Source organism: Rhyacophila brunnea, unplaced genomic scaffold (assembly GCF_057557595.1).
Source record: "Rhyacophila brunnea isolate RB1 unplaced genomic scaffold, BYU_Rbru_1.0 scaffold_16, whole genome shotgun sequence".
NCBI lineage: Eukaryota > Metazoa > Arthropoda > Insecta > Trichoptera > Rhyacophilidae > Rhyacophila > Rhyacophila brunnea.
The window spans coordinates 6895447-6916443 of NW_028232816.1; the positions used below are offsets into that span (position 1 = coordinate 6895447).

The 20997-nt window shown below is 33.8% G+C and overlaps 2 protein-coding genes across 2 annotated transcripts in view; both read right to left on the reverse strand.

Moving 5' to 3' along the window:
• The window catches only part of LOC147074279 (uncharacterized), an 84342-nt gene extending 67138 nt beyond the window's left edge, over positions 1-17204 (reverse strand). The window contains exon 1 of the mRNA XM_085944075.1: positions 17058-17204. The gene's annotated coding sequence lies outside the window, so the exon portion shown is untranslated. The remainder of the gene's footprint in view (positions 1-17057) is intronic.
• Trpm (transient receptor potential cation channel, subfamily M) overlaps positions 1-20997 on the reverse strand; it is a 610587-nt gene that overhangs the window by 284858 nt on the left and 304732 nt on the right. The window lies entirely within an intron of this gene.

The following is a 20997-nucleotide window of genomic DNA, read 5'->3' on the forward strand; positions in this document are numbered from 1 at the left end:
CCAACCACTTCCTCTTCATCATCGTTTCTTTTCTTCTTCGTTTTTTTCGTTTCATTCACTTCCATTGTGGTGTTTTCCATTTTATTGTTTTTGCCGTTCACGCGGTCTTGGAATTCGCGCAACAGTGTGAACAAAAAACAGTGTGAACAGCCCCTCGCTTCACAGCGTTTGACGCACTCCCCGCACAAAGTGCACTATCCGTGCAACAATAAATATTTTTCACTTTTTCTCAAGCACTGGCACTGATTGTCAAAATCACATGGGACCACACATGTTGAGTTTATTGTCAAATTCATTTACAAACAATATTATTTTTGTTGTATCACGTATTTATAAACGTTCGCGAGTAACCAGGCGAATGCGACACGAATACGCAAGCGAAGTTGTACAACCTCACTCCACCGCTGTTGGCTTCCGACGACTTTGTATATTGATATATTACACATATGTGAGAGTTAATTTTGGTATATTTGTTGTTTTTATTTAATAAAACGCAATTTTTTGTAGTACTTATTCCACTTTTAATCAATTTGATTAAAAGTGGAATAAGTATTACAAAAAAATGCGTTTTATTAAATAAAAACAACAATACAATGCAGTTCCACCATGAATTGACAGTTAACAAAATAAAAGAAATTTAGTATATTTTTTATTTACCTTTTTTGATGTTTTCCCATGTACGAGTACTTATTATGATTTTTTATTTACTGTAATTTTTATCGTGAATTTGTAATATGTAATGTTCATTTTTTCATTTTTAAGTAGTGTCGCAGCGAAAAACTGGGGGCCAACGTATTATATTAATCGACTATTATATTTTTTTTATTTACTACTGAATGTACACAAGATTCAAAGAATGTTAGATTCTTTATAATTTCTCATTTTACATCAGTCTAAAAACCGCAGAAACATACCATTTGGAAGTACCTCAGATATCCGAAGTTATTAGTAAAAAGACGCATGACTCATAGACGGATCGATAAGTCAATGATAAGAGCACTCATGTGGACATTAAAATATGTCAGTTCGAATCCCACTTGATCCAATTATTTGTCAAGATTTTTTTTCCCAAAAGGCAAAATATTATATTCTCTAAATAAAATCAGCCGCTCTCATGGGCCGCTCGCTCGCCGAATACACCCCTATGCCAAGAAGAACTACCCGCCCGTAGCAGGAAACAGTAAGATCAATTTATATCATAAGTTAGTTCCCTTTTGACGTGTCCATTTTGCTGCGCGTCACGGAAGGGCGAGCTGAGTGTTTTGATAGTTTCTCCATACAAACCGCTTGGCTTTCTAAAAAGAAACTGGACAGAAATATTGTTTGATCTCGTATCGGGCAATTTACTTGTGATTGAGTGCGCAGAGTGAGGGGATGAAGGGTTGTTATACTTTGTCGAATGAGTTTTGGAAAGAGGAAACGTTACGCGGAAATCGAAATAAGTTTCCAACTATTGTAAATTGAATATGAATGGAATGTATATATTCATTGAACTGGCAGAAATGGTGGAATTCATTCATTTATTATATACTTTTAAATGAATAGTACCTACTTGAAAATGAGTTTATCTACCTTAGATCACAAGTAAATGCGAATAACTGGGTATATGAATTCTGAAATTGAAATAAGGAGGGTGATAATAGGTACTATAGCTATAACTAATAGAATTTGAGTGTTTGTACGTGTTTTCATCTCCAAAGGGCAAAGGGGTGTACTTTTTACTGATGATCAACACGGATTTTCAAAGAAGTGGTGCATTTTATTTCCTGTAGTAAGATTACAGTTGTTACATTATTACGTTACATTGCATTATAAGATATAAAGAAAAAATCGATGGTAACAGTACCGAGTGAATTGAACGTCTATTGAACCTAACCAAACCTAAAAATAGAACCGAGTGTCTCACTCCAAACGAATAGGATCATGCAAAATATCCGCGCCGGCTTAACTTATTGCGGTGTGAAACAAATTCTAATAGTATTATTACATTTTTCTTGGCTTAAAAATTGCTGTCTCATAATCAACTCTGCTTATATTTCTATGAGTCTCCCCGATAATGATAACGGCCTCTTTAGGGTTCCATGGAATTTTATTCTTAAGGGATGACATTTTTTAGCGGTGTTAGTGTGTTTGTTTATATCTCAAAAACTTTCTTTTATATTGTTAACTGTCAATTCATGGTGGAACTGCATTGTATTGTTGTTTGATTTAATAAAACGCTTTTTTGTAGTACTTATTCCACTTTTAAACAATGAATTTGGACCGATTTCGTCCACCTCAGAGGGACATTTTCAACTCCCTAAAGTCTTGATGTCCCTCTGAGGCAGACGAAACCGGTACTAATTTATTGATTAAAAGTGGAATAAGTAATACAAAAAATTGCTTTTTATCAAATCAAACAACAAACTCAAAAACTATTGGACCAATATCGACGAAATTTGCAAAAATACATTGACGGTAAGGCAATTCTCGAAAGTAACGTACAAATAATAACGTAGATACATTCATTCACTCTTAGCGGCTCTCATATTTAAGCTCGTCTCGTTTGCCGCATAGCCTGAACTAAAACCTTCCAAGAACGTCGATCTGGTGTTGCATATGAAGACCACGCATATCTACCTAGCGACAGTCGCACGTAACCTTCGAAACGAATAGATATGTGGATGCGGCGATCGGCGAGCCGGTATAAGAATGACCAATTCGTAGGTGTTTGTATGCGTCCTGGCGTCTTCGACTCGGTGCCTGAGAAGCATGCAACTTGTCGATTGCAACAGCAGATGTTTTTTTCAAACTAAACAGTCGTATTCGACGAATATATGCGGAGAACCATTTGGCAACGTGTTTTGTGAATAAAAATGACGTCACATCGATGTATTTGACACGTTACAGGCGGACGAGTTTTGATGTGAGAGTCGGCTTACAGCAACAGGGCGTAGGCGAAGGTGATATTTAAACAAAAACACAAACACAAAATCACATTGTCAACAAAACAGCGCTACAAAGACACCAGGCATATTATTAGTTAATTTAGTAGAAAATATAGTTAACTGTGTCATGTTTAAATGTGTAAGCCATACAGAGAAGAAAGATGATGGTAATATAACGTTTCATCGGTTATATAAGTAATAATAAGACTGAGGTCATACGCGAAGAAAACGGCTTCATATATCCGGACAATACCATCATTCTTTAGTATTATTACTCTGAGGTCCTTCCCATTCATTTGACGAAGTCAACTTTATTTAACATCCTATCAATCCGAAGAGTTCTGAGAAAACGTCTATACAGTCACATCTCAAAGGCATCAATTCTTCATGATATTTATTAGTTTAGCGTCCATACGACATAGGGGCTATAAAAAAGCATTTGGAGGACATAATACCGAATGAGTGGCACAAAAATTGCGTCAAAAATCAACTGTCAATATTTATTAATAAGTCACTAGGTGCATTTAATTTAAATTCATCATTTATATTACGAGTAGTACGAGTGTTATAAGTGTTATAAGTGATATGACTGACTGGTGAGCAGAAGATTTCTACGATTTATTGATTGATAGTTGAATAAGTGCACATAAATATTAAATGTCTATTAAAGTGGTCAATATGATAAATACAATTTTATTTCTAAGTGCTCTAGTAACAAATAGCTCAAGGTTATGAACTACATTAAATTTAAGTAGATTTGTGAATGTAAACAGTATTATTAAAATCAAATGATTTAAATTTATATAATAATAATAATATGGTCATCTTTAATTAACTATTTTTTTTATTCAACGAATGGAACATTCTTATATCTTCTGAATTATTCGTTGAATAAAAAAACAGTAATTAAAAACTATTAGCAAGTACAAGTTACAACAAAAAATATTGAAGTGATCCGTGACGTCGGTTAGTAATTAAAGTATCAAATACCTATTTTGATTTAAAAATACAAAAGCCGATCGCCAATAGTAGCTCAATTTGGAAAACGCTTCAGAAAATAGAATAGCTTTGCATAGCCCTAAAAAATGTTAAAAATAATATATTTCGATGATATGATAACTAACAACATACCAAGAAGAATAATATTTAAAAAAATATTTTTTTCTTCATTGATTACTTACGTTTTAGTAGGTTTTTGGAGCCCCCGATACATATTTAACCCAAGGTCCCTTCAAGTGTGAATTCGGCCCTGTCTCCAACAGACTTTTCCGCGAGACAGCCTTTTGACTTCAGAGTAATAAGTGTTTGTGCTTAATGCCAAAAATCAAAGCACGTCTGATGAAAAAATGACAATAAACAATTTATTTTTGTATTAATTTATAAACGCCGCGTACCAAAAGCAATTGACAGCTCGTGATTTCTCAAATATCTCACTTAGCGCAATGTAGAACAACCATGACGTTGATGATTGATGTACCTACTTATTATATTTAAAGGCAAAATTGTATCAATACAGTATGGGTATAAATGAATTTTAAAAACTAACAAACACTATCTACACGCCATTGTAGTCTGAGTTCAATGAAAACAAATAAGTATGACTGACAATGTTTTGAGTGCACTATTTATGTCGAATCTTAACAGCCTACGTCCACCCCTCGCTACAGCAATCGACACAATTATGTTACACGACCCATAGATTATGAAACCCTGAATCAAATTAGCGATGGTAAAAATCATATAATTTTACCTATTATACATACAAGAATTTTATCGTCAAGGCAAGTATTCATTCAATTCGATTATTTTTAAATACGCAGTAAACGACAATATTTATCGTTTTATTAGTTTAATTTATAATATGTATTATAATCATATTGATAATATACTTCATTAGCGTAATAAAATGCACTACTTTATAGATAAATAATCTGCCATTCAATAATTACCTATATAAAATAAATTAAAATAAATAACAATATAATAATTTGTTTCCCTTATTTGACCTTGTGTAATACGCCCAGCATGCACATTTCCAAGCCACACTGTGCTATTCTAAGTATCTTAAAGTAAATATAAACTCAGACTGGACGAAGACCTCTCCTTATCGACTGACTCTATTCTTCTCAGCCCTGTGTGAGGTCGTGTCAGAAAATTTGTACGTACCAATGCAGTTCGCCGCATCACACTTCACCGTGAAATTTTGTACCGGAAATAGGTATATGTTCGTAAGTATATTAAAGACCGTCCAACCTCTTTGGGTCGTATAGTGCTGAGATAAAATTCATGTCTAAATAAAACAAGGTTCTAATGAATTAAAGTTGTGTACTATTCCATTTAAGTCGTTTTTTGCGACCCGGATTACGCCTTTCAACATCTTCAGGCGCCGTGTACACAGTGTGTGTTTACATTTGGTAGAGTAGTTTTGGTTTGGCGTAAATGGAATAGTACAAAATTTACATCCATTAGAATTTTAATTCAAATTCCATCAAGTACCTTCAGTCGATAGTATTAATATTAAAACAAGGTTCTTGTCGGTTTACATGTAGCTAGCGGCAAACGAATTTTGAAAATAGGTTAGGTTTTCATTCATTGAATTCATGTATTTTGCCAAAATCGGCTATGAAAATGCTCCACGAACAACGCGTATTTTTTTTGATCTCGGTGCTATAGAGATGACCGTAATATAACATACGGTAATCTCTTTCGGTTGAGAAAGCTCATGGCGAACTGTGCTACGGTGAAATTTACATGTAACCGTGTGACCTATGCATAACTATTTTGTCGATCTGTGTGTATTTGGGAGATTTTGGGACGTTTGAAGCTGATGACTGTAGACATTATTTAATGTAGGCAATGTAACCACCTAGAATTATCAGATAGGTAAAATGCTTAATAATAAGTGTATAAGATTGTGCCTATTCCTGTGAAAGCTGAGAATATTAATTTCATTTGCTTATCTGCTTCAAAATGAGTTCTTTTCTTCAAGCAAATCGTCAAGCTTATTGTTATTGTTATTACCTACATTACGAAAAGTACTCGAATTATAGTGTGTACGCTATTTTATACCAAAGAAAAGCAATGTTAAAGTGTTTTTAAAAAAATAAAATGTCAATAATATGACAATATGGATATAATAAATCTAATTTATATATATATTTCTTCTTTTCTTCCTTTTTACCGTGTCGTTCTTAAAAAGATCACACTATGGACCTCCACAGAGTGGAAGTTGTATTTACGGATTTTTGTTTTTTTTTTACGAGAAACGAATGTTAGCCACTTACCTAACATATTGCAACCATACTCTAGGCCAGTAAGAAATAATGGGAACTGAAATACCTAACAGGTAAGGAGAAGCAGGTAATCGATCTCGAGTGAGGAAGAATCCGGGATAAACTTAAACACGTGCCAAAAATACGTCATACGTCGAATACAGACAACTGCTCTCGGTTTATGCATTGACGCCCCTTTAATATTGGTGTATTAGACTCACTATTGCACTGCATAATGCGTGTTTCATTTTCGTAGGACACTCACAAATTCAAACCCTGCATCGAAATGTAGCGTATTGAATATAATCCTATTTATTATCTGTTCTGTTTTCTAGGCCCAAACACACATTGAAAAACCACAAATGAGTTTCGCCAAGTAAGAGTCTCGACAAATGACATTATATTAAGCCATCGTGGTAACCGCTCAACCATCGTAGTTTATAGATTTTTTTTATTTAACGAATAATTTATGTACCTACAAGATTTAAAAATATAACATTCTTTATATAGGTACCATGACAATTAAAATCATTTTTATGTTATATAATGTGTTGCTACAATGTCGATCTACGAGCTGCAGCGCATCTATACTATACGCAAAACTGCTATCGGGACTGCTATCGACCGCTATTGGCGGTTATCGAGGGTATTTTATCATATGTATTGAGGTATTATAATTGTAACAGTAGGTTAGCAGTCTAAACAGTCAAAACTGTCAATCTCGCTCTATAATTTAGCATAGCCAAGAGAGCTGTCGGTAAAGCATAGCACTTATTGTAAAAATTACAACTAACTTATTGTAAAAAATGTAATACTTGAATACAAACATATGAAAAGCTACCCTCGATAGCGGCCTATAAAGTATTGTGTATAAAATAGATGCGGAGGTATGGCATGTCAGGAGGCGCAGGACGTGGCGCTGGACCGAGGGCAGTGGCGCGACTTAGTGCATGCCATGTGGTCCGATACTGGTAGTGTGATATGGTGAAGTAGTAGTAGTATATATTGGGAAGGTAGAATACGGGGGGGATTTGTAGTTCCACGGATCTCAACTAAGAAGCAGCTATGACATAATAAGCTCAGTGTATACATACCTACAAAGAGCAACGTTAGATTGCGTCCATAAGTTAATTCGAAATCGCTGATTTCGTAATAAATAATTTTGCGAAGATTTTCATAAGTTCAAAAAGCTTCTTTTTACGACTCGAGATGGCAATATTTAAAAAGTTTTTTGTTAGCAGCAAAATGCACGGCTGTCCAACCATTTTAGAAGACTTTAACATCAATTATTAATTTAGATTTTTTTATTGCTGTCAATTCCTATTTAACTTGTACGACTTTGACACTGCCGGTAGGTATAGCAGATCTCTGCAACAAATTACGAATTTCGTCATACATAGTACATTAATTATTTTTATTCGTACATATGTGAGTATATTATAATATAACACTATTATACAGTAGGTAGACGTTTGAACAGGTATTTTATTATATCTGAAAAAAAAATACAGTGTTATAATATTATAATAGAGGAGCCAATTACCTTGCTCTGCTAGGATGACACAGTCAATTTAACCGAAAATTATCAAACTATTACAACTACGTAGTTGTTAGGCCCCACATCCTGAAGCGGGCCCCCCTACCTATCACGAAGGTTAAAGGCAGTCTGACGCTCTACAGTGGCGTTTTCTAAATGGTGTTTTCGAGGTCAATAAAAATTCAGTGTATTTTTAGCGATTTTTAACACATCTAATTATGGAGTTATCGAGTGTCAACACATAATAACAAAAAATTGCATCGCACAACCATACTTATATTTTAAAATGGCAATAGTTTCGAAGTGAAATAGCGCCGCAGGAGACTTTTTTACTATTAGGGCATATTTAAGATGTGTGTTTATCTCAATTATGTGGTCGACCCGCCACGCCGGGCCCCCTGAACCCTGGCCCCTAGGCTAGAGCCCTGTCAGCCCCCCCTTATGGGGGCCATGACATAGTCAACGGATTTAGTGCTTCATTCTGAAAAAAAACAATCAATAAAATTACTTACCACCATTTATCAATGGTAAACCGATGATAGGTAAGAGGTATTTAATAAGTAATTTGTAAAACATAAATTCATTATACCATTAGTGAGAATTTGAAAATTCATCGGTTTCGTATGTAAATTTCATCAATTATGATACATTTTTATTATCTACGTCATGGATTATACGATGGCCGAGCGGTAACGTGTCCGCTTACAAAGTCGTGGGTACAGGTTCATGTCCCGCGTCTGACAATATTCACGACTTATTTTTCAATGAGTGTCTGGAGTCGGTGTATAGATCTTATAGGTTAAAAATGTGGCATTAGTTATTTCTCCTAAAACAAAAATCTTCCACTATGTGGCTGCCCTTTTACGATCATCTCAATGTGATATAATTATTAGGTATCGTAAATATGATGAGAACTGAAAGTGCTATCATTTAACAGCTCCTCTTTTGGCTGTGTTAACTTATAGAGCGAGACAGAGTACGTTAATTTTACATATTGAGAATTGAGATGCAAGCACTGACGTTTTGAAATAATATGATTACGTCACGGCCGCCGTGCCGTCGTAATTTATAGTTCCCCGCGAGCTGTCAAACATCAAGTGACTAGTAGCAGCTAATAGTAGTAACATAATTTTGTTTTACTGCAATTACATGTTGTGCTGCAGTCGCAATGAAATGACTAATAAAGCTGTAAGTTATGTTGGTATGTTCGACGTGTCAATACAAAATTTCTGGGTTTTGTATCCGCCAGCACGAACATACCCAAATTCGATCGTCATATCTACCAACCTAAATTTTCGCGGTATTACAAATTTACCAACTATTGGAGATAGCTGGTGAGTCTCGGATTTGAATCCCAGGTCAGGCAAATTTAAATCATTATCTTATAGGTTGACCGAGTGACTAACATTCATTTCTTGCAAAAATGTACTGAGACACCTCTACGTGGGGTAGCCAAGATTCAAATATGAGAGCCGAAGGAAAAAATATAATAATACCAAAAACATCAAAATTGTTTAGGAAATACTTTACTGTGATGAAAAATTCGCTAGATAATCAGCACGAAAAAAATAGAAAAGGCAAAGAACAACAATCAAAATGGACAATTGACAAGGTGGACATTAAATTGCTATTTTATTTACTATATAGATCTAGTGACACGACCCTTTCGGTTAGTCGATTTAGGATTGACTGAAAATAACTCCCCAACCACCGGTTGCACACCTACGACCCACCGTAAAGCATTCGGAAAAACTGTAAATGAATTCAACCATGCGTAATAAATTGCGTACCCACCAAGTATTATAAAAGTTTTGATGGTTTCTCAAGGTAAGCACCTAGATATCGCTTTATGTGCCCGTTAAAATGCCACTTAGTTTATTTTTCTTGCGTGATACTTTAACTTTTTTCAAAAAGGCATTTGCGTAATCTTGTAATCGACTTTCGTTGTTTCCATTTATCAATAATGCCAATAATATGGTAATTCTTAATGCTATATACCAGTGGTCTTCAAACTAAATACGGATGTGAGCTACTTTCAGAAATTGAAATCGTCTAGTGAGCTACTTATACATATTCCTTCTTTATATTTTTTTATCATCGTCCTTTATCGTACCATACATGATATTATTTTTTCCGACCCTGTCCAATTCTAATAGGATCATATGGGCTTCCACAAAGTAGAGGTTTGTATTAACAGATTTTGTTTTTTACGAGAAATGGGTGTCAGCCACTTGCTCAACCTATTAGTTCCATACCCTGACTCACACAGAACTTGAAAAACAATATGTGTACTTGCCAGACCCGGGATTCGAGCCTGAGACCCACGGCGTGATAGTCCAACGCTTAAGCGGCGCGGCCACCGTGGGCGTTTAATATTATAATATAACTTAAAATAAATTAGGATATCGGACTTCCAAAAAAACATAAAATGCGTACTTTAATTATTTATTTATAAACAAATTAATAATTGAAAAATATCTTGAAATAAGTGTGAGTAAGAGTTAAAAAAATAGTGAAAAGGATGGTATTCACTTTCAATACGAACGAATGCAACTATCAAGATGTAGGTACATCTATGAGTCTGTTTTTACTTTTAACCACCTTCATAGTGGAAAACGTTGATTCAAATTAGTAGGAAGAACAACACAATGCCTTTATTTCATTTCGGAGTCCAATAATAAAATTTGGGAGTCAAATTTATAAATATGATAAAACATCCTACGCGAGCTACCAAAAATGCCACCGCGAGCTACCGGTAGCTCGCGAACGACCGTTTGGCGATCACTGCTATATACCTACTATTCTTGAAATGAGCAAGAATCGTACTATAATAAAATATAATGACAATTATCGCGTAAAAATAAATTAACGTTACTGATACCCATCACTGAATTACTTTATTGTTTAAAAGCCTTATAAATAAAGTAATAAATTATTATTACGTACTTCATGTTTAAGTGTGAACTATAAACCTATTTTTTTTAAACTGTGGAGGTCGTTAATAACAGACGATCCCAAATAATTTTTCGTTCATAGAAGACCTCAGACCCATATAGTAATTGGTTAATTCCGTCGACATTTTAGGTATTGTACAGGTAGCTGGCCTGGCATTGCATGTTTAAAGATTTCTTTCTAATTATAATGCTACATTGTAGGTACCATGTGAATTATTCATTGAATAGAAAAAATGTTTAATAATGATTATTAATATCACAGAAGAGTTTTGAAGGATTCTATTTGACATAACGTTGGTTAAGATGGCTCAAAAAGTTAGGACGCGGACGACTTGTCGCAGTAATATCGAAACTCAGACCCAGACAAAAAATATGGCAGGGTTTGGGCGGATCATTTTTGAAATGCTCCGCACGAGGGTCTGCTCCGTTCCGGGAAAAATGTTTTAATATGTAAGTACTTATACAAATGTAACAAAAATAAAAAATATGTAGTTTTGAAATAAGGTTTATTATTTGCCCTATTAATTATTAATTCTATTAAACAAACTTGTTTACAGCAAATCTTCATTCGTTATCTGCCTCTTCTGTCAAAAAAGTGGGGTTATTTATCAATCGGCAGTGTTACCGTACTACAAATAATTCCAGTGTTGTGTCAAATATAATATTTTCATTGGATTTCAGGACGAAAATTTAATAATAAAAAAAAGATCCGGAGCAGTGGAGCACTACAAATTTGTGTTGCTCCGAATCCGGGTGTAACTCCATTGCTCCACTGCTCCGCACCAACGCTTTGAAAATAATACCTTATAGCGGCATGACTTCGACAAGAGACCCATAGATAGCGTTGCTCATTGACTGGACGCCGCAAGCACTATGTAGACGGATTACGACTTAACTCTATGTTGACTCCGTAATTGATATCTCTCTCAGTCTTACAGCCAGTCAGTTTAGTTTGATAAGCTCTGACCCTTTTGATCATAAAGGTCCTCTATTTTGAGACTAAGCACCTTACACTATCGAGATTCGTTTCTAGTGATAAGTGTGGTATCTAGTTGTCAAATGCGATACCTTCCTGAGCTGTACTAATTATTTGGAAAGTTCATCTGGTTATTTGGCCGAGCGAGTCATCTTATCTTGTTAATCTATTTTCGTGTACCGTTTCAAGTAGTCTCTGTTATTGTTCATTAATCTCTGTGACCTCTGAATAAATACTAAACCGGAAATGTTTATATTTTAATAATTAAAACTAAAATATACTATAACTGTCGACCAACATGGGCCCAAAGTGTTTCTAAGTTATAAGTACTATAACATTCTATAACCTACAATATTTTTGTTTTTAATAACCGTAGTAAATTATGTACTGTAGCAACTCCATTCAAGTCATGATCGTAGTAAAAATCGTAGAAGTCAATGGGCGATAAATTGGAAAATTCTTGAAAAGCTTAGAGTTCCATCGAAAATACCCAGAGGGCCTCAAGTAGCCCTCGGAGCAACCCATTCGCATCACTGATGTAAATAATAAATACTATACGCCAAACATACATAAGTATATTAATACGTTTTGTATGTCAGTACTAAGCTACGTAGGAAATACGTAATACATTGTAAGCTCTTTGTAAATATGACAAGCGTGCGATGATATGAGCAGTTATTCATTTTTGGTGTTGCCATAAGTCAGCGCTGATTAAATATGTAACGGGAGCAAACAAACATTCAGGATAAAGAAAATTTTCAAAATCTTGTACGGCCCCTTTTTAGTAAGGTAAGGCTTTTATCTCATTGTTGTTTGGGAAAAGTTTCAAAACGGATAATGCGAAACAAGCTAAGGGTAGTCCTTAATTTTGACTTGAATGAATTTTTAATTCTCCCTTACTTTTATCTCTTGGAAACATTGCGCGAGTCGGGTTATGTTATTTAACGAATTGTTTCGAAACAATAATATTTTTTATACAAAAGCGGTTTGATAAACGAAAAAGAAAGAAACAATAATTGTGTTTTCATCAGGTTGAATTACTTATAGGTATATTATTATGTAACATTAGAATAAACTAAGAGATATATTAAAATTTTAGACTGGCTGCGCTTTTATCAAATCAAATTTAATTATTTTACATTATAATGAACATAACAAATTATAAATTCAAAGCGTTCACAAGATAACATAAAATAAAAATTAACATTTTTTTTAAATACAGAGAAATGTGAGTTAATGATACAATAAGTAATAAAATAAGAAAAGAAATAATATAAATAACAAAAATAAAAGTATACGGATGCACACAGAGTGAACTATTGATAGAGTCTGTCTTAAAAACTTATAAAACAACTTCCACCTAAATTCACTCTCACGTAAATGGAATATATCGGTAGCCGAAGCGATTTCATTAAAAATGGTTATTGCCCTCCCAATTGGTATCACTAATGGCCGGTTAGTTCTGCACCATGGGAGAACAAACAACGGATGTCCTCGATTCCTAAGGTCATTATCTCAGAGACACACAAGCCAACGCCACTAAGAATGGCAGAGTTCACATTTACACTACGTATAAGTCGGAAAAAATATGTAGCTAAATAAAGGTCCTTTCTAAATTTTAAGCTACAGTATGTAAGCATACCTAAGAGAAAGTCAGTCGGATAGAGCCACGAATAATATCCATACACCCGAAAGTAAAGGAGTCTTAAAAATTTCTTTTGGACTCTCTCCACCATAAGGCCATACTTTAACTGATGCGGGGGGCAAACTATGGACCCACTCTCAAGTCTGCTTCTAACTAAGGAGTTATAGAGATTTTTTTAGTACCGTAAAGGGGCCCGTAAACGAGCCACTTTTTACGGCAATTGTGTCGCCGTTAATAGTTCCCCAAAACACGACAATAGTAGTCTACGTTGCCGAAACTTTACATCTATTGCCCATGCTCTCTGGCAACATGGTTGGACAAATATCGAACGCAATCGAAAACACGGCAATAATTGCTGGATAAATATATTTCATTCTCGCTTTGTTCCATGTATACGTCTTTGTTTGACCTCACCCTTAGCAACAATAAAAGCATTGTATGTAGTGACAGCCGATTCGATAATACATTGTTATAATTTTTCGCCGTTTCGTTATTCATATTACTATGGTGCTCGTATTACTAATCGTCAATTCACACTACGTACAATGAATAAATGAACAAACCACAGGGTATTGAAGCTTATTAACGAGGTTTATTTACGTCTTGAACTATGGAACATGGAAGCTAAACTATATAATGATCAAAAGCTGCACAAACGTCTGGATCTGGAACAATGTGAGCAATCGAAGAGTTGAACACCCTGAATAAATTTACATTTAACTCCTGTATGGATGTCCAGTTGGCAAAAATCGAAGAGTGACTGAGCTTATAATAGTAATCAGTGTTGCTTTCTTCATAACTGTATCTACATACTTTCTTTTTCTTCGCACTAGTTGTATTTAACAAACTCCTATTAAAAATCATTTTTTGTCATTCTTGTAAAGTTTTAAAATAAATAATTATCAATAACTAATTTCTGGTTTGTATTACTTATTGTTTAAATAGGACCCGATCAAAAAACTTATTGTATTTTAGATTTGTTTATGTAATTATTTAGGACGAGATATGGTGCAGAAACATTGCCGGCCGCTGTTGTCACGTGTACGCACAAAATACATCAGCCTCACTTGCCCAACACTGATGACGGGTCATACATTGCCCAGCAACTGGGCAATAGTTGCATCATTTTTTGACAATTGTATCGGCAATCTGCAATTTTTGATGCTCGTTTACGGGCCCCTTAACATCCGAAGTACCTACGCAAGACGAAGCCCAACATTTCTACATGCAAGCGCTTTTTGCTATTAAATAGTATCGCAATATGATTTATGAAAACATATTCTTCAACGTCCTACTAGGTTTTGAATTTAAAATCAGTCGCGTGTTAAGTCGCGGGCGGGTCTGGAAAATTCAGGTGATATTTTTCACGGCCAGATAACAGTCATAAAAAGTTAAGAAAATTGCTAACATTCGTTTCTCGTTATTAAACCGAGATTTTCAACGGATTGTAGAACTATGAAAAACAAAACTTGCAGTGAATTATGTCAAAATTTTCTTTATTTTGCATAGGCGTTTTCCTTTAAAAAAAATTTACTGTAGGAATTTCCTTTATTCCATATTAAATAAATAACCGAAAGAGCCTTCCTTAACGAACTGCCAAACACAAACTAAGCGACATGCCCACTGAACTGAATCATGACATTAACTCATTTAAGGAATGGCTGGTGGAAATTGAGTTAATCACACTCCCATAGATTGACATTTATATTACTTCTCTAGTAGATACAATAATAATAATATATATATGTTAAGATTACAGCAATCATATTATTATATTATTGACTCAAAATACCGCTTTTGACGTAAAGCTTTTTTCTTTACGTCATGGAACAGGTACAAATGTAGGTATATACCACGTTAGCATCGAAGTAAATTCATATTAATTATAATCAATCAGGTATTTTGTGAATAATATATTAAGTACCTAGCAGTGGCGAAGTTCCATACTATTATTTGAAGCCTACTTTCTAAGAAAACTACATATTAAAGTATTTCATTTTTATTAAAATAAATAAATAAAATGTGCAAGATCTAAAAATATTGAGAGTCGTCTATCGTCAGCATTTAGAATACCGTTTATTTAGGTACGTTTTGAATGACAAATAATTGCCCACAAGCGCCATCAGCTTTCAATTGAATGGCTGAAATCTGAACGCGATAATGCAAAATCAATTTTCTATAGCTGTGACGTCACATCTTTTCAGGTAAGTCTACAAATTTGGTCTGGATTTATAAGCGCATCAGAGTCAGCTTTATACTCTTTATGCAAATGTTTAATGTCGATGGTTGCCGCTTTAAGCAAATAATAAATAAATAAGATGATTTAAAAAAAAAATCTATTGGGTTCAATCAGATATAATTATAAACTGTTCTTAAAAATAATACTTATAAGACTTATAAATAAAAATCACGAGATACAATTATTTTTTTATTTTTAAGAAAAGTTTATAATTATATCTGATTGAACCCAATAGAAATTATTTTTTTAAACTTATTTATTTATTATTTGCTTAAAGCGGCAACCATCGACAATAAACATTTACATAAAGAGTATAAGCTGACTCTGAAGCGCTTATAAATCCAGACGAAATTTGTAGACTTGCCTGAAGAGATGTGACGTCACAGGTACTTATAGAAAATTGATTTTGCATTATCACGTTAACTTAGTTAATTCAGCCATAGACTAGCGTAATTTATTCAATCAGCTATGCCAGTTGAATGTTGAGATATTGATGAACGTTAGTTTGATTTGTGATCTAAATTCAGCGTATTATGTATTCCGTATGTGGATAAATTATGGGATATTGTACATAAGTCATTCATCAGTGTTTTAAATATATTATAAGTATTTTGAAATATTTAGTTCTACTGGTAAAACTGTAAATTATTGTGGAACAGATAGGTACATAATGACGGGTTTTTTCAAAGATAATATAATTTTATTAAGAGCGTATGTTGCGTGAATGAATTAGGCAAATACATAATTTAAACACACCGTTCAATTTATATCGTCAGTGAACTATTGAAATTTCATCGATTCAGTGTGTCGTTGTCATTCATCAGTAGTAATATCGGATTATCTTCTTATTTCCCGTAAGTATTTACCTGACAAGTGTGCTCTCTCCATAGCTTACCACCTTGCAAAAGTCACCCTTCGCCACTGACAAATATATTATATACCACGTTAGCACCGAGGTAAATTATTATTAATTATAATCAATCAGGTAGTTTGTGAATAATTTATTATGTACCTAGTATGTACGTTTTCTTACGTAGTTTGTACGGCTTAGTAACTACCCCCGGGCTTATCGAATACGTGCGACAGATTTATTCAACCGGTTTCAAAAAGAATTGGTTTTCGTAAGTTCCAACTCAATTAGGGACCAAAGATTGGGTACATATGACTCCAGGTCAACTTAGAAGTAAAATAGGAGAGAATTTTGTCACAGACATTAATTACTAACGTATTTTTTATATGTAACACGATTGGGATAAGAAAAATATTCTACGAACCATTTCTTTTATTCAACGAATAATTCACAAGATTTGAAAATGTAACATTCCATATATTAAACATACATAACTTGAAAACACCTCAGATGTTGTAGAGGTTTTACCCAACTCTACAACTGCCACGCCATTGTCTATACTTATGTTTGGGGCATAGACAGCGTCGAAACGGAAATAAGAATCTGACAGTTGTCTAGAGACCTCGTTTCTGTGTAGAGGAAATAAGGACGCTCCACTCCTTCGCTGAATTATTAAGTTAAAAGATTCATATTAAACCTTAGCGATATAATATAATTTAACACGATGTTATGTGCCGTGGAATAGCCAACAAGTTAATGTGTGCCATAATATAAACGATATAAAACACCAAGTCGTGTACTATTCAACTCTGCACGAACACGTCAAACACAAGAGCAACCTATCTGATATCAAACGAATAACGGGTATAGTTGGAACAAAGCAAGTAACGACTACATCCCTTATAATATATACCTACTAGAAAAAATCACATTTGAAGAAAATACGACGCCTGATGGGATTATAACCCGTATAGGTATCCACTGGTAAGCTACAGGCCTCCTACTTAATTACGATAATTTAAACTAGCAGATCCTACAAGAAATGCTTATCAAATTGCGTTTATCATAATATTAATATTAGTATTATTTTTTTTGCAAGAAGGTACGAATCGTTATAGGTTTCTTTGATGTTAACTGCATGAATTTGGTTATGCATTGCGTAATATATGTATATGTTACGCCGAATGTGCGAAATTGAATATTACATGAAATGGGCAAAATTTTGCCTAAATCATGAAAAATGCAAGCCCATTGCCTTATTCATGAATTAGACAAAATATCTGGAGAGTGCGTGAAATCGGCAGTAATTTTTCTGCCTACTTCATGTCTTGGACAAATTAGATAGTAGCGCTACGGTGGTATTTTTTGCAACTAAACTAAATGTATCAAATGCTCATGGATTGGTCAAAATGTACATTTTTATTATCTATTGTCAAAATAGATGATCGCGCTCCGTGGTGTTTTTTGCAACTAAACAAATGTGTCAAATGTCATTGATTATAATTATAATATAAAAATATACCAATCAATAACTAAAATGACGTTCATATCCATTTACTATGCGCAAAAAAAATCTAGAACTTTAATATGATAACGGAAGAATTATATTGAAAAGTATTTTCGCGATTTGATTCGTGCTTGGGTATCAATTGTGCAATGGTCGATTGAATGTTTGTGATAGTTTGTTGACACTTGATAGCTAACCTCAAAATGGACATTCAGTTGAATAATTTAATTCAGAATTACAAAACCTAACCTAACCTAACCTAATAATAATAATATTATATTATGTCCAATTATAACTAATAAAACCATCCGTATTAAATTTACTTTTTCATGTTGACAGTTCAAGAATTCCATACCGTGGCGAATTCATGTACTCAGCAGAAAAATTACCTAATTCATGAATAAGGCAACAGGCTTGACTATTACACGAATTAGCCAAAATTTTGCCCATTTCATGTAATAGTCAATTTCCCACATTCGGTGTAACATATATACTTACTCAATTTGTAAGAAATACGCACATTTTTTAAAGATTTTAATAAAATTTAATAACAATTGTATGGCACTGTTTCGATGCCTCTTTTGAATCTTCTGACGAAACAACTGCGTCATATGCGCCAAAGACTATCGACGCTGGTTACCGTCTTAAAGGCTTCCGAATTACTTTCACTTATAAATCTTTTTTTTTTACCAATTTTCAATCAGAGCTGGTAAATAATGCACCTTTCATTGCTAAAAGATTGAACTACTTACTTGAACGATAAATAAAAATAAGAAATATAAAGAAAATGTGCAAAAGGCCAGTTTACTCTTCTTCCTTTCAAAAAAAGGATAAGGATTCCAAAGCCAAACAAACATACTTTTATATCGCAAATGGTGTCCAAGCTGTCAATCAAATTTTTGGGATATAATAAATAAATAGATAATTTTATAGCAGGCGTGTCTAACTTCAAGTAGACTATGGTCTACTATTCAGTATCAAAACTGACATACCACCTCTCATTGTCATTCTTCAACGTAAATAAATATTAATACTATCGTCCGTGGGTACCTACCTACTTCATGGAATTTGAATTAAAATTCTAATGGATTAAAAAAATTTACTTACTTATTCCATTTGAACCGTTTTTTGCGACCCGGGTTTCGCCTTTCGACATCTTCGGGCACTATGCGCAAACACCAAAAGACAAATACACACTGATAACGAATACAATTAACTTATATAACAAATTAATACAATAAAGCAGGTAAAAACTTTATAACCTTGCGTATTAAGTCAAGGATCAATATAAAAAATATAATATACAAATTATGAATAATGGAATTATGAAAGTTGAAATGTTTACAAAAAAAACCCTACCAGATAGATCATTGCTGTTACTTATGGGCCCCATATCCTGAAGCGGGCTCCTCCACATATCGCAAATGTTAAGGGCAGTGTGATGCTTTACAGCAGTGTTCCCCAAATTATATTAAGCGGACCTCCAGGGGTCCGCGAGGTAAAATTAAGGATATTCTGTGTATTTTTTGTATTATTAAATAAGTTCTTCGCGCCCATGCACGTAATATACCACTATGCTATTTTCTTTTGACAATTCCTAATAGTATCATATGGGCTTCCACAGAGTGGAGATTTGTATTAACAGATTTTATTTTTACGAGAAATGGATGTCAGCCACTTGCTCAACCTATTAGGTCCATACTCTGACTCATACACAAATTTAAAAACAATATGTGCACTTTCCAGACCTAGGATTCGAGCCTGGGCCCCTTGATACTATAGACCGGCGCTTAAGCCACGCGGCCATCGTGGGCACCAATACAAACTTGGAGTGATCCATGACGTGGGTTAGTAATTAAAGTAATACCTACTTTTATTTAAAATACAAAAGCCGATCGCCAATAATAATTGAATTTGGAAAGCGATTCAGAGAGTATTAAGAGCTATTAGTTAAAATTTGTCGCAATTGACTATGGCGCCTAAAGCATAGTGGTCTATGTGCATGGGCGCGAAACCCGAGAGATGCAGGTTCGATGTCTTACTTTTTTCAAAAAAGATTGTTTCTATTGGTTATACCTAATATATTTTCTCAAAGTGTTTTCAATTATGTATGTATTATATATTATAGCGCAATGGCCAATCTCTGTAATGGCATCATACTCTTCTTTCTACCTAAATAAATAAATAAATATCAAGATTATGTAAGTTTGAGAAGCATTAAGAAAAGATATCAACAAAGGTTCGCTAGAAATACAAGAAATGAAAAGAGAGACGAGAACTCCCCTACTATAAGTACTAGAGAAACGTCGGCGCAAACTAAACGGATCTGACCATACACTAGAGTTATATTATTATTGTGTTAGAAATGTGTGTAATAACACGAATTATGTATAACGAGTCATTTCCGGTAATCATTTACAGATAACTGTGGCCAGGGTTGTAATTTATTAACTAACTAAACCATATTTTAACCCTCGTTTATAATATCTGTGTGCGAAAGTAAAAATGAGATAAGTAAATCTGATTATTTTAACGAAATGAATATGCAAAATTAACTATAATGCGTGTGCGTTAAATCAACGCAACCGAATTAGTAAATTTTACATTTGTATAATCATATAGGTACCTACGTTGATAAAAAACCATATCGCGATTATAATTGAGCAATTCTATTTTCGAGCTTAATTATACCACGTAGGCAATTTTATGAACTATACCTCCCCCACATAACATAGCTTTTTCTACTCCTACCGCATAGAATTAATAATTATTTATTTATCGAAACAGCGTTAAGTAAATAAAAATATTAATTCATGACGTTCACAACAAGACATTTTAAATGAAAATTGCAAGAGGTAGATTAAGATAATAAATAATTACAAGATAAAAAGAAGTTTTTTTATACAACCATTTTAAATTTTCTGTTGAATCATATAAACTTGACTTGACTAGCTTAAACGATCAAAAAAATTGTATTTGATAGAAATAATACTGAAATGTCATTTTGACACTCATATTGATGTCCATAGTAACGCACGTATATATTAATAATTTAGTTGTTAGGACCCTAGCAACCGATAATAGTGGATT